Source organism: Chionomys nivalis, chromosome 5 (assembly GCF_950005125.1).
Source record: "Chionomys nivalis chromosome 5, mChiNiv1.1, whole genome shotgun sequence".
NCBI classification, from domain to species: Eukaryota; Metazoa; Chordata; class Mammalia; order Rodentia; family Cricetidae; genus Chionomys; species Chionomys nivalis.
In genome coordinates this window covers 79,449,812-79,461,915 of record NC_080090.1, presented here as the reverse complement: position 1 = coordinate 79,461,915, position 12,104 = coordinate 79,449,812, and the positions used below count along the sequence as shown (strand labels likewise).

Here is a 12,104-nt window from a genome sequence, read left to right as displayed (position 1 = left end):
CTCAGGTTCCCTATCCTCAGGTGCCCCAATGAACTAACTGGGGACATTGCCCTGGGCATCTGGTAGCCATAGATTCATCTGTTGAGAATTCTCTGTTAAGTCTGTATCCAAATTTTTATTGAATTATTTGTTTTTTGATGACCAATTTCTTGAGTTCTTCGTATATTTTGGAGATCAGTCCTCCGTCCAATATGGGTTGGTGAAGATTTTTTCCCATTCTGTAGGTGGCTGCTTTGTCTTGTTAACCATGTGCTTTGCTTTACAGAGGCTTCTCCGTTTCAGGAAGTCTCATTTATTAATTGTTTCTCTGTGTCTGTGCTACTGGGGTTATATTTAGGAAGCAGTCTCCTGTGCTAATGTGTTTAAGTGTACTTTCCACTTTCTCTTCTTAGAAGTTCAGTGTGGTTGGTTTTATGTTGAGATCTTTGATCCATTTGGACTTGAGTTTTGTGCATGGTGATAGACATGTGTCTATTTTCATTCTTCTACATATTGATACCCAGTTATGCCAGTATCATTTGTTGAATATACTTTCTTTTTTCCATTTGATACTTTTTGCTTCTTTGTCAAAAATCAGATGTTCATAAGTCTGTGGATTGATTGCTGGTCTTCAGTTCAGTCCTATTGGTCCTCCTTTCTGTTTTTATGCGCACACCAGCCTGATTTCAGTACAGGTTTAAGAATCTTACACCTATAAGAATGGCCAACATCAAAAACACTGATGACAACTTTATGCTGGAAAGGCTGTGAGGTAAAGCAAACATTCCTCCATCGCTGGCAGATACTGCTTGTTCATTCCCGGCTTCCCAGACCCCAAATAATCACTTAGAAATTATATTAATTACAACACTGCTTGGCTTATTAGCTTATGTATATTTCTAGATAACTCTTACATCTTAAATCAAATCATCTCTATTAATCTGTGCATCACCATGAGGTTGTTGCCTACCGGCAAGATTCAGGAGTCTGTTTCTCTGGTGGCTATATTGTGTTTCCCTAATTCAGTTTACTTTCTCCTCTATCTCTGCCTGGATTTTGTTTACTCTATTCTGTCCTGTAATAGGCCCAAGCAGCTTCTTTATTCATCAATCAAACACATTCACAGCATACAGAGGGAATCCTACACCAAACCAGTCTAAAATTCACAATGCCAGAGAACCTAGACAACAAAGAGGACCTTAAGAGAGATATACATGGTTCTAATCTACATAGGCACTTGAAAAAGACAAGATTTCCTTAGTAAACAGGGAGTATGGGGATCATAAGATAGGGTAGAAGGTGAGTGGGGAGGAGGGGAGGGGAGCAGCGAAAAATATGTAGCTCAATAAAAGCAATTTAAAAAAGAATATTTGAGAGAAAAGATAATCCAGACACAGTGGATACACAAAGTGACTTTTATTTTTGCACATAAAAAACATGGCTAAGTTGCTACTAAGTAGATGTTTGACAAGATCTGTTAGTTGTCAAATGTATTCATCATCAGCTTCCAATTATTAACTATTTTTGTAGAACACCTGTTGACAATATGTTCTCCATTGGATTTTCCTAAGAAAAATAGTTCACAAAACAAAGACTGCACCTGACCCTTCCACAGCCCAACTTCATCACATTCTGGACCCCACGAACCCTTCTTCTCTTTCTTTCACTCAGTATTCTTCTAAGAATAGGCATTTACTCACTGAGACACTTTGGTGTTGGTGACCATCCTTCTTCTGTGCATGTTATGCGAGTCCAGAAGGAATTTGAAGGAGACACAAAATTATATTCACAAGAGTAGTATAAAACCTTCCCACTAGGAACGGGGGACAGTGGGTCATATTTCTTTGCATCATATAATATTCCGTGGCTTATTTTTGGAAAATCACAAAGTCTCTCTGGAAAAATAAACAAAGACAAAAAAGCAAATGCTAATCATCACTAACGAAATATCATTTTTTTGTATTTGATGATCATTTTTTTATTTAATATAGGTTAAGTGGATATAGTTTAAGTGCCTTCTGGTGTATCATTTCATCACTGAAGAACAATGATCACCAAGAAGCTCATAAATAAGTATAATAATTTCTCTATGAATCCACTGCTGTGTTTAATCAGCCAGTACTACTTGAGTATGTGAATATTTGAGACTGCTATTATTAATAAACACGAAGTTTACATTTTGGATTGATATGAACTATGAAGTTTTTGTGAGTATTCAAAAAGGTAGCCCAACAAGACTTTTTAAAAACTGAAATAGGATGCTAGCATAAAAACTTGACTGCATAATAAGTTATGGGTGTGTAAGAGGGCTGTGCTTTGCCATCCTTCCTCGTTCTTCTCATTGATATCATTGATGTATCTTCCAGGATTGTCACTAGTGTATGTTTCATGGGAGTAGTAAATATGTTGAGTAGTCAGTTCAGTATGATATATAGGAATATAATTTTATTTTGTCAGGTTTCTCAATAAATATGCTTTCATTAAAATTAGCGAGGCACAAAGAAACAAAAAGATCAATCCAATTAATATAAAGCTGCAGCTTAATTCTGGTGACATTAGGTCTTTAAATACAACTACCTAGAATAATGTGGATAATTCTATGTGTATGTTCAATATCTACATATAAAAGCATAAATACTTTAAAACAGTTAACATGTAAATTGTTAGGTCTTTTATCAAATTTTTACAATTTTCTACAGGCAAACATTTTTAGATTTGTTTTAGGAAAGTTAGTCTACATGGAATTTTCATGAAACACAAGAATCATATGCTGCTCTTACATGCACACTGCACAACTTCCCTTATTATCAATTTAACTTTTACCCAGACTACATAGTGTATACTAGAAATTTTGGTAATATTTTGTAGTCATATTCTCACAAATAGTGAAACGTTTCATATTCATTTACTTAGGGTTAATTCTCAATGTTACATGATACTTAAAATTATTTTTCCTATTTGATTTACCCTCATGGAACCCAAGACTGCTAACCTGTTATATTTTTGGTTAGGTATTTTGAAGATATTGGTGGTAAATAAAATGTATGTGGTAGGATGTGGTTTCAGATATTCTTTGTCTGTTTCCCAAATGACAGAATTTTATTTGCATTCACTTATTTGCACATGTTCTTGTCTTTCCTGAATAACATTGCTACCATCCTCTAACTGTATTCCAACCTCCTTCAAAACCCTTCCCACATCACTCATCTAATAGTGATGCTGCTCGCTATGAATGTTTACCTCCCTAGTTTTCTTTTATTCACCTAACCAATAAAAATGGAAATGATTATTCTCCCTGTACATTCTGATGGAAATTTGAAAATATCTTTAGTATGGGACACACACACATACACATATTTGCCTTGTAACCTATTTGCCTGTTTATGTGTTTGCTTTCTTTTGCATATCACAGTGTGTCCTGTTTGTGGATTAAACTCCTTGGTGCCTAATGAAGCATAATACATAAATGCTTTGCTGCTGTAAGTACGTAAAGTTTTTTGTTCATATAAAAATATTACTTTAGTGTATTGATTTTTTTGTTTGGTCAATATGTGAACAGGTAACGAAAATATACAGTTCACACAAGTATTTGCTTCAGGCACTTGTGATAGAGATTCATGACCCTTCCCCAGGACCCTAAATTCTCCTTCAACTTTCTTTTCTGGGGATATCAAAAGTCCTTATATCACTCATACAATTTGAATTTTCCTCCATCTTCTTTTCTCCTTCCTATAAATTACTCTTAACACCATCTCTAACTGAGGTTTAAAGCATATAGATGATCAGTGATGGTCTTTGAACAGCTGCCTTTCATTTCAGGCTTACCAGGATGGCTGTACTGTCTGAAAAATTATATATAATGTCCATATCTTGTGTTTCAACTAACATAGTTGACCAAGAATATGACAAGCCAAAGTAAAATAATAAATTGGTTAGGTAGAATGTGTGTATATATATATATATGTATATATATACACATATACATATATATCTTATATATTTGATATACAGACAAAATGGTTGATAGCAAAATACCAGATTGACTGACCAGAATATCCTGAAGAAATATGAGGCAATTTTTTTTTTTTTTTTTTTTTTTACTTCTAGTCAGATTGCTTTTAAAATCTAAAAAAATGTAGAACCCTGAAGCTTCCAAGTAAAAAACAAATATAACAGCAAGGTAACATCTTCAAATTAGCTTGTAGATTTTCTACAGAAACTGAATAATCATGTTAATGCAGCCAGCTGCATTCCCCCTCTGGGTTCCCAGGAAGAGCAGAGAAAACAAATGAAAGATAAGCCATGGCGAATTTCTCTACTGGGAGGGGTGCATTTGGGAACTCCGGCTTACTGTTTCAACTTTTTTAGACAATTTTTGTTGAAAGTTGTGAGTACCTGATTTGAGCATGTGATCTCTATATGTTGCTATTTATTATTACGTAGAAACATCATCCAAGAAGACTCTCAGTGGGCCAGTTGAGACGACTGTCATGAATTAGCCGTCTTAGAGGATTAACGCCAAAGCTTGCCTCATATTTCTTCAGGGCCTGAAATAACGTTTTGCTGACTGTTTGTCTTTCTGTTGGCTGATCTCTCATCTATCTGTCAAGCTCTAAATACGACTTATTCTTTTATTCTGACTTGCTTCTTTCTTAGTAAATTCACTCATTCAAAATCAAAGGTGTTACTATTGTAGGTCATTTTCCAGTCGGTACGGAGCTAGACACACCAATACAATAGTATGATCTGGGCTAGCAAATATATATATAACAACTAATCAAAAAGGAGGCCATGGTTTGAGAACCAGCAGGAGGTGACTATGGGATGGTCTGTAAGTAGGAAAAAAAATATAAACTATTATAAACCTAAAAGTTTTTAAAGAAAAAAATGAAATTAATATTTTCTGTCATTTGGCAGGGCATAATTTTTCTCTCATTAAAGAGAGATGACTCACAGAGAAATGTAACACAATAAATAAAGTATCTTTAAATCTTTGAAATAATGTTACAAATCTTTAAGGGTGGATCTTAGAAAGGATTATCTTGTTCCTATCCTTTTTGCTTATGTGAGAAATGAAGATTTATCTAAATTAGCTTTAATTATATATAAAGATCAGCAAAACCCAAATAGCAGGATAAAGTCTTTCTGAAACCAGAGTTAAGCACAGTGACTAAATTTTAGAATCCAACTTCTCTTTCGAGTATTGTGATTCTGGGGATCTTGTGGAGTTGTCAAACACTGAGTCTTCAGGCACAATGTCAGTCTAAAGGTACGATAATATCATTCTATTTTTTTTTACGTTCATTGGAGAGATCAGAAAAAGAGCAAATGACTGGCATTTTTGATAGTTTACAACAAAAAGAACAGTGCTCTTCATTGTCTTATTAATGACATTTCTATTTGCTAAATGATGATCTGATTAAAATAGAAAAAGTTACTCATTTTAATGACTATAAGGTGAAAACTTATACAATCTATGAAGATGAAATAAACTTCACACAGACCAAGAGATGTTTAGAGTCTGTCAGGAGCTTTGTCCTAGTCAATGTTTGTTTAATTTTGAGAATTCATTTGGTTACATTAGTTCTTTATGAATTTGAAAAATAAAATTTATTCTCTCCAAATCATATTTATAGGGTATTCACACTTTGAAGTTTATAAAACAGAAAAAAACACCTTTATTCAATTTTCCCTTTAATTGCTTATACGAACTATATCCATAAATAAATTTGTTTCTATAATTCAAAAGGTTTCCTATTTTTTTCACTTAAGTACTTTAATAGTTTATTTTCTATTTCCAATATTTTAATAAAATTTAAAATAAATTAAAAAGTATTCTTGTACACATAGTAGAAAATACATCTGACTAGAGAGTAGATATTGCAAATCTTTTTCCACTTACCTACTCCTTCGGCTGTAGAAAGACACAAGGTTAGATAGGCACTGGCTAAGAGCAACACGCTAGACCACCCCATTGTCTAAAAGGTAAAACACTCTGGCAGTGGTGGTGTTCTGGGGACTCTGTGCATGACTTTGATTTTCAGTGCATTACTGGAAGCTAGTTTGGTAAATATCAAAGGTCCCAAGAGAAGGGCAAAACAATGTTTACTCATTGCTTTCACATTAAGACTCTACGTTAATCATTTTACATTTATTAAGCAATGAAAGAGCCAGTCTCCTAGACAATCACACTGAAGTATTGAGAGAAAAAGATGAGAGATTAAACTTATTTTTTTTCTTTGCCTTTTTGCTGATAGGATTGTTGGTTGCTTCTCTTTTCCCGAAGTTTGCCTGTGAACCTCTGCTGTCATTAATGCTGGTCCTCAGTGAGGAGCCATTCGTGAAAGGCCCAGCTCAGGTCCTTCAGACCCTGTGTTTCAACATGGTGTTTTTCTTCATTGGTAGAGACCTATCTTCCATCTGTTGGGGATAATCAGCTGTAATTAACAATAGTCTGTATTGCTTTGGGCTCAACAACTCAGAACAGTGTTTCTCTTGCCTAGTTTTAGTGTGTTTCTTAGATTGTGTTTGGTTGTTAGAAGAAGTATTGTCAGCCTAATAGGGAAGATTTCATTTAATATTTTTTAGCTATTGTTTTTTTCTTCTTTTGAGAACTCCCTCTGAAGATTACAGGCCCATGTTTGAAAGGGTTATTTGTATGTTTTTGTTTGATTTTTTTTTGTCCTTTGAGTTCTTTCTGTATTCAGGATATTAATCTTATACATATTTTTATAATCTTATATATATATAAGATTATACATACATAATAAATAGCAAGATAATATATAAATATATTAGGTAATATGTGTTAATATTGCGTAGTAATTAATATATATTTAAAGTGGTGCCAACAAATATTTTCCTTATTCTGTGGGCTTCTTCATCCCACTGAATGTTTCTTTAACTATAGAGAAACAAGTTTTATGAAATTCCACATGTCAATTGTTATCCTTAATTCTTGTGACAATGTAGTACTATAAAGAAAGACTATTTCTATACCTATATTATGTAGGATACAAGCTATGTTTCTTTTTCTACTGGTTTCATTGTTTCAGATTGTAGGTTTAGGTCTTTTATGCCTGATAGCTTTTTGACAAGGTGGTAGATACTGGCATAATTTCATTCTTCTGCATTTAGACATCTGGATTTATTAGTAGCATTAGTTGAAAATAATTTATTCCAGGATATGTTTTTCACATCTTTGTCAGATATTAAGTGCTTGAAGTTACATGTTCTTATGTTTTGATGTTTGATATTGTTTTCCTAGTATACATGTCTGTTTTTGTGCTTATAACACACTGTCTTTACTACAATGACTGTAATATATCTTAAAATCTGAAGGATATTCTCTGTATAATTGTGGTTTTTTCTGAATTACTTTTGGGTATTTATGCTTTTTCCCCCTGAATTTGAATCTGATTTAACATTTTCACAACACAGGTGCTATACACCCAAGCTTAGGTTTATTCCTAAGTATTATTTAGGTTATTGTGATTGGGAATATGATCTCTTCTTTGTATGTTTAAAAATTTTCCCATTTTTTTGGCTGCCACTTTGTTTAGATGATTGTAGCTTTTGTTATAGAAGCCCCTTTGTTTTAGGAGATCCCATTTTACTAAAGTGTGATATTGACTATGCTAATGGTGTCTTGTTCAGAGAATTCTCTACTGTGCCAATGAGTTCAAATGAATTCCCAACTCTTCCTTACGTGATATTCAGGGTATCCAGTCTTATGATGAGGTCTTTGGTCCAGTTGGAGTTTTCATTTTTCATAGATTGACAGACATAGTTCTATTTGCAATCTTCCACATAGAGCTATCCAAATTGAACATCTTTTCCTGAAGATGCTGTCTTTTCTCCAGTGTGTATTTTTGTCTCCTTTGTCAAAAGTTCACACATCTGTGGATGTTTGAAATTATATCTGGGTTTTCAACTGTAATCCTTTAACCAGTGTGTCTTTTTCATGTCAGTATGTCAACACCATACTATTTTTAATTACTAACACTTTGTACTATCACTTAAAGTCTGGGATGGTGAGAGCTCCAGCTACTTTTTTTTTATCATTTAGGATTGTTTCAGTCATCTTGAGATTTTAGTTTTTATGGAAGCAGTTGAAGAGTATTTTTTAAATTTCTGTGAAGAATTGTGCTGGAATATTGAGGGGGGGAAAAGCATTAAATCTGTTGATTGCATATAGAAGCATTTGTTATTTTTATAATGTCAATCCTACCAATCAATAATCATTGGATATTTTTCCACATTTTGATGTCTTCTTTAATTTCTTTCTTCAATGTTCATTTTATTTTATTTTATTTTTTTTGCTTTGCCAAAGGACGTACTTTATTAGCTCCTGAGTTCTAGTTCTCCTTCTCCTGTACAGATTTGGTTCCACGTAGTCTCCCTGTCCGGCAGTGGCATCTCTTTGGATAGTGGACGATTTGCCAACGTGTTGACGGTTACCACCTCCAAAGGGATGGTCTACAAGATTCGTGGCCTCACCACATACACGTGGCCAGCAGTTCCTCTTGCCCTTGTATTTGTGGTAGGCACGGCCAGCCTTCAAGATAGGCTTGTCAATTCTGCCCCACCAGCCACAACACCAACCAACGACAGCTCTGTTGGCCGAGGAAATGACCTTCTTGGACCCTGAAGGCAGTTTCACTCGCGTTTTCTTGGTCTCCGGATTGTGGGAGATGATTGTGACATAGTTCCCGGAAGCTCGTGCCAGCTTGCCCCTGTTCCCAGGCTTCTCCTCCAGACAGCATACGATAGTACCTTCAGGCATGGTGCCTGATATTGACCATATTCAGCTGGGCCTTCTTGCCGCAGTACACAAACTCCCTGGTGTGAATTCTCTCTGTACCTGAATTGGTTTTTCCTCTTAATCAGATTGATGACTACCTTAATTGTCATCATAGAACCTACATCCATCAACTGATTGAAACAGATGCCGAGATTCACAGCAAAACGCTGAACTGAGACCAGTTGAAGAGAGGGAGGAGCGATAATATAATCAAAGGGGTCAAGACTATAATGAGGATGCCCACAGAAACAGCTGATCTGAATGAGTGGGAGGTCACTGATGCTGGAATGATAATGGGAATATCTGCATAAAATCAAACTAGGATCTCTAAATGTGGATGTCAGTTGTGTGAATTGGGCAGTCTGTGGGACCACTGGCAGTGGGACCAGGCTTTATTCCTATTGTTTGAACATTAGTGTTTTATTTTAAGATTTACTTATTTATTATGTATGCTGTGTTATTCCTGCATGTACTTCTGCAGGCCAGAAGAGGGCAACCAGCTTTCATTACTGATGGTTGTGAGCCATCAACCATGTGGTTGCTGATAATTGAACTCGGCACCTCTGCAAGAGCAGCCAGTGTTCTTAACCACTGAGCCATCTCTCTAGAACTTTAGTAATTTTTTTAACCTTTCATGTCTTGAACTTTTTTCATCATTTAGTTCCACTGTCTGTGCTTTCATTGTCTTCACTAAGGGGTTTATTCATATCCTCTTTAAGGTTCCTGAACATATTTATAACAGTTATTTATTTTGAAGTCCTGTCTTGTGCTTCAGCTCTATTGCATTTCTCCGGGCCACCTGTAGTAAGGAAGGTGCCTGGGTTCTGGTGGTGACACTGTTTTGGGTGCTACTTGTCTTTTGTGCTGGTGTCAAGGCATCTGAGTTTGGGCTGGTTGCAATATTAAGTGTTAGTATTTTGTCTTGTTGTTGCGTGGGTGTCATATTCTTATTTCCTATTGCCTTATCTAGATCATAGAGACACATGGTAGCCTATATTGCCCAGTACTCCTAGCTTACAGGTGTGGCTACTGGTTTCACTGGGTAAAAATGATTCTGAGTAATAAGCATTGATAGTCAGGATTAGTGATATTAGTAGGGGGAGGATCTTAAAATGTCCACTCTAAGACAATTTTTTTTTTTTTTGCATGAGGTTCAGTAGAGTCTCTAGGGAGTGGAGTCAGAGAGAGAAGAAAGGTTTCTGAAAGTTTCTATATGGCTGGGGATAGGACTCTCAATCTTATTATGTTATCACTTTGATTAGTCTGCACCTGTTGATTGAAAAATTGAGACTATTGATATGGTGAGTATTATTGAGCAGGGTTTATTGATTCCTGTTGTTTGTTTGTGATGGTGGAAGAATTCCCTTATTTTTGATTTACTCTTCTGGAATTAGTCATCCTTTGTACTTCTTGGCGTAGTTAACTTCCTTAGACTAATTTTTTTCTTTTTGTTCCTTCTGTCGAGCTGGGCTGGTGGACAGTAATTGCATATATTGGGACAACATTCCCTGTAATGAAAATACTTTGCAGATTTCAATTCTTTATTTGTTCTGTACATTTAGTGTTTTATATAAAACAGAGGATGTTTTTTTCTGGCCTTGTCTATTTGTTGTTCTATATTTGTCCTCACCTGAATATGGATGTCTATCCCTATATTTGGGTAATTTTATTTTGTTTTATTTTGTTTTTGGCTGAAAATATTTTGTTACTTTGATCTGTATTTATTTTGTTATGTTTTTGATGAAGAGGTTATGCCTTTTCACAGAGGTCCAGAGCTCTTGAATCTTTTTTTTTTAACATAGTATGGAATTTTACATCATGCATCCCGATCCCACTCACTTCACAGTCCTCCAGTGTCTGCTCTCCATGACCTCTCCCCCACAAAAAAGAAAAATAAGCAGAAATAAATAGAAAAAGAAACAAGTTCACTTTGCGTTAAGCACTGTTCCTCTTACCTCATTGCGTACTACTGTCTAAGAATAATATAATTGTAATCAGAGTTGAATATTTAGTTGTTTTCAAATCACTTATTTTTCATATATGTATAAGGATATTTTTAAGTGAAAATATATGATGGAGGAAGGTCATTGGCTAATAAAGAAACTGCTTTGGCCCATTTGATAGGCCAGTCTTTAGGTGGGTAGAGTAAAGAGAACAGAAGGAGCAGACGCCATGCTCCCCTCTCCCCAGCAGACGCGATAAAGCTCCGACCCAGGATGGACGTAGGCTAGAATCTTCCTGGTAAGCGCACCTTGGGGTGCTACACACATGAATAGAAATGGGCCAAGCAGTGTTTAAAAGAATATAGTTTGTGTGTCGTTATTTTGGGGCATAAGCTAGCCAGGCGGCCTAGAGGCTGGGGCGGCAGGAACGCAGCCCGCATAAAGCTAACCATGCAGGGCTGTGGGAAGAGGCCCGCAGCTCCCACAACAAATATAGATAACAATTTGAATACATTATAACAAGAGAATCTATTTATGAAAATATCTCCCACATGAAATTAAAGAAAAAATTGTATGAAATAGTGTTACCTCTGTTCTGTGTTTATATGTACATGTGTGCCAGAAAAAAAAATCAGGTCTCTTGGAGCAGGAGGTTCAGGTGGCTTTGGCCTCCTTATGTAAGTACTGTGAGGAAAACTCTGATCTTCTGGTAGAGTAATACATGCTTTTAACTGAAGACTCATCTCTCCAGCCCCTACAATTGCTACTTTGAGTTCATTGTCATTCTGTCATCTAGTTTGCTTTCTTAGAGAAGATTAATATGAAAGTACTAATTTTGGAGGGACATATCACCTTATTTTTTTAGGTATGTAGGGTTTTTTTTTTTTTCAATGGGACCTGAGCATCTGGAGACAGGTCCGTAGTTGTAACTTTTGGTAAGGTTATGTTTCTCACATTCATTGATTGGGCATTTGGAATCTGTAGTTACTTTAACTTTAGCTGGAGATATTAAATATTTATTTCAACAAGAGGATAATGATAATGATGTTTTCAGGGAGTGTCCCATCCCTGAGGAGTGCCTCTCTGCTTCTTCCACAGAAACAATTGAAAACGTGGATACTGTTGCTTATCCTGATGAGACCTAGAGAAGAGATGGCGAGACCTTCAGGACAACCCTTTGTGAATGGGCTTTCATGGATTCTTACCTGGCTTCCTTTCCCTGCTCAAACCCTTCCTTACTGTTGGGCCTTGTGTGTTCAATAAGATCACACAATTTATTTACTAAAGATTGGAGTCAGTTGAATTACATCAGGTAAAGATATACTTGCCACTCGGGAGTCTGGACCCCTAGTATGACTTTATGACTGGTAGTCCTCATA

At 35.7% G+C, this 12,104-nt stretch overlaps 1 pseudogene; it reads right to left on the bottom strand.

Moving 5' to 3' along the window:
* Positions 1-8,336: 8,336 nt before the first annotated feature.
* LOC130874156 (60S ribosomal protein L8-like) lies at positions 8,337-10,742 on the bottom strand (annotated as a pseudogene).
* Positions 10,743-12,104: the final 1,362 nt, after the last annotated feature.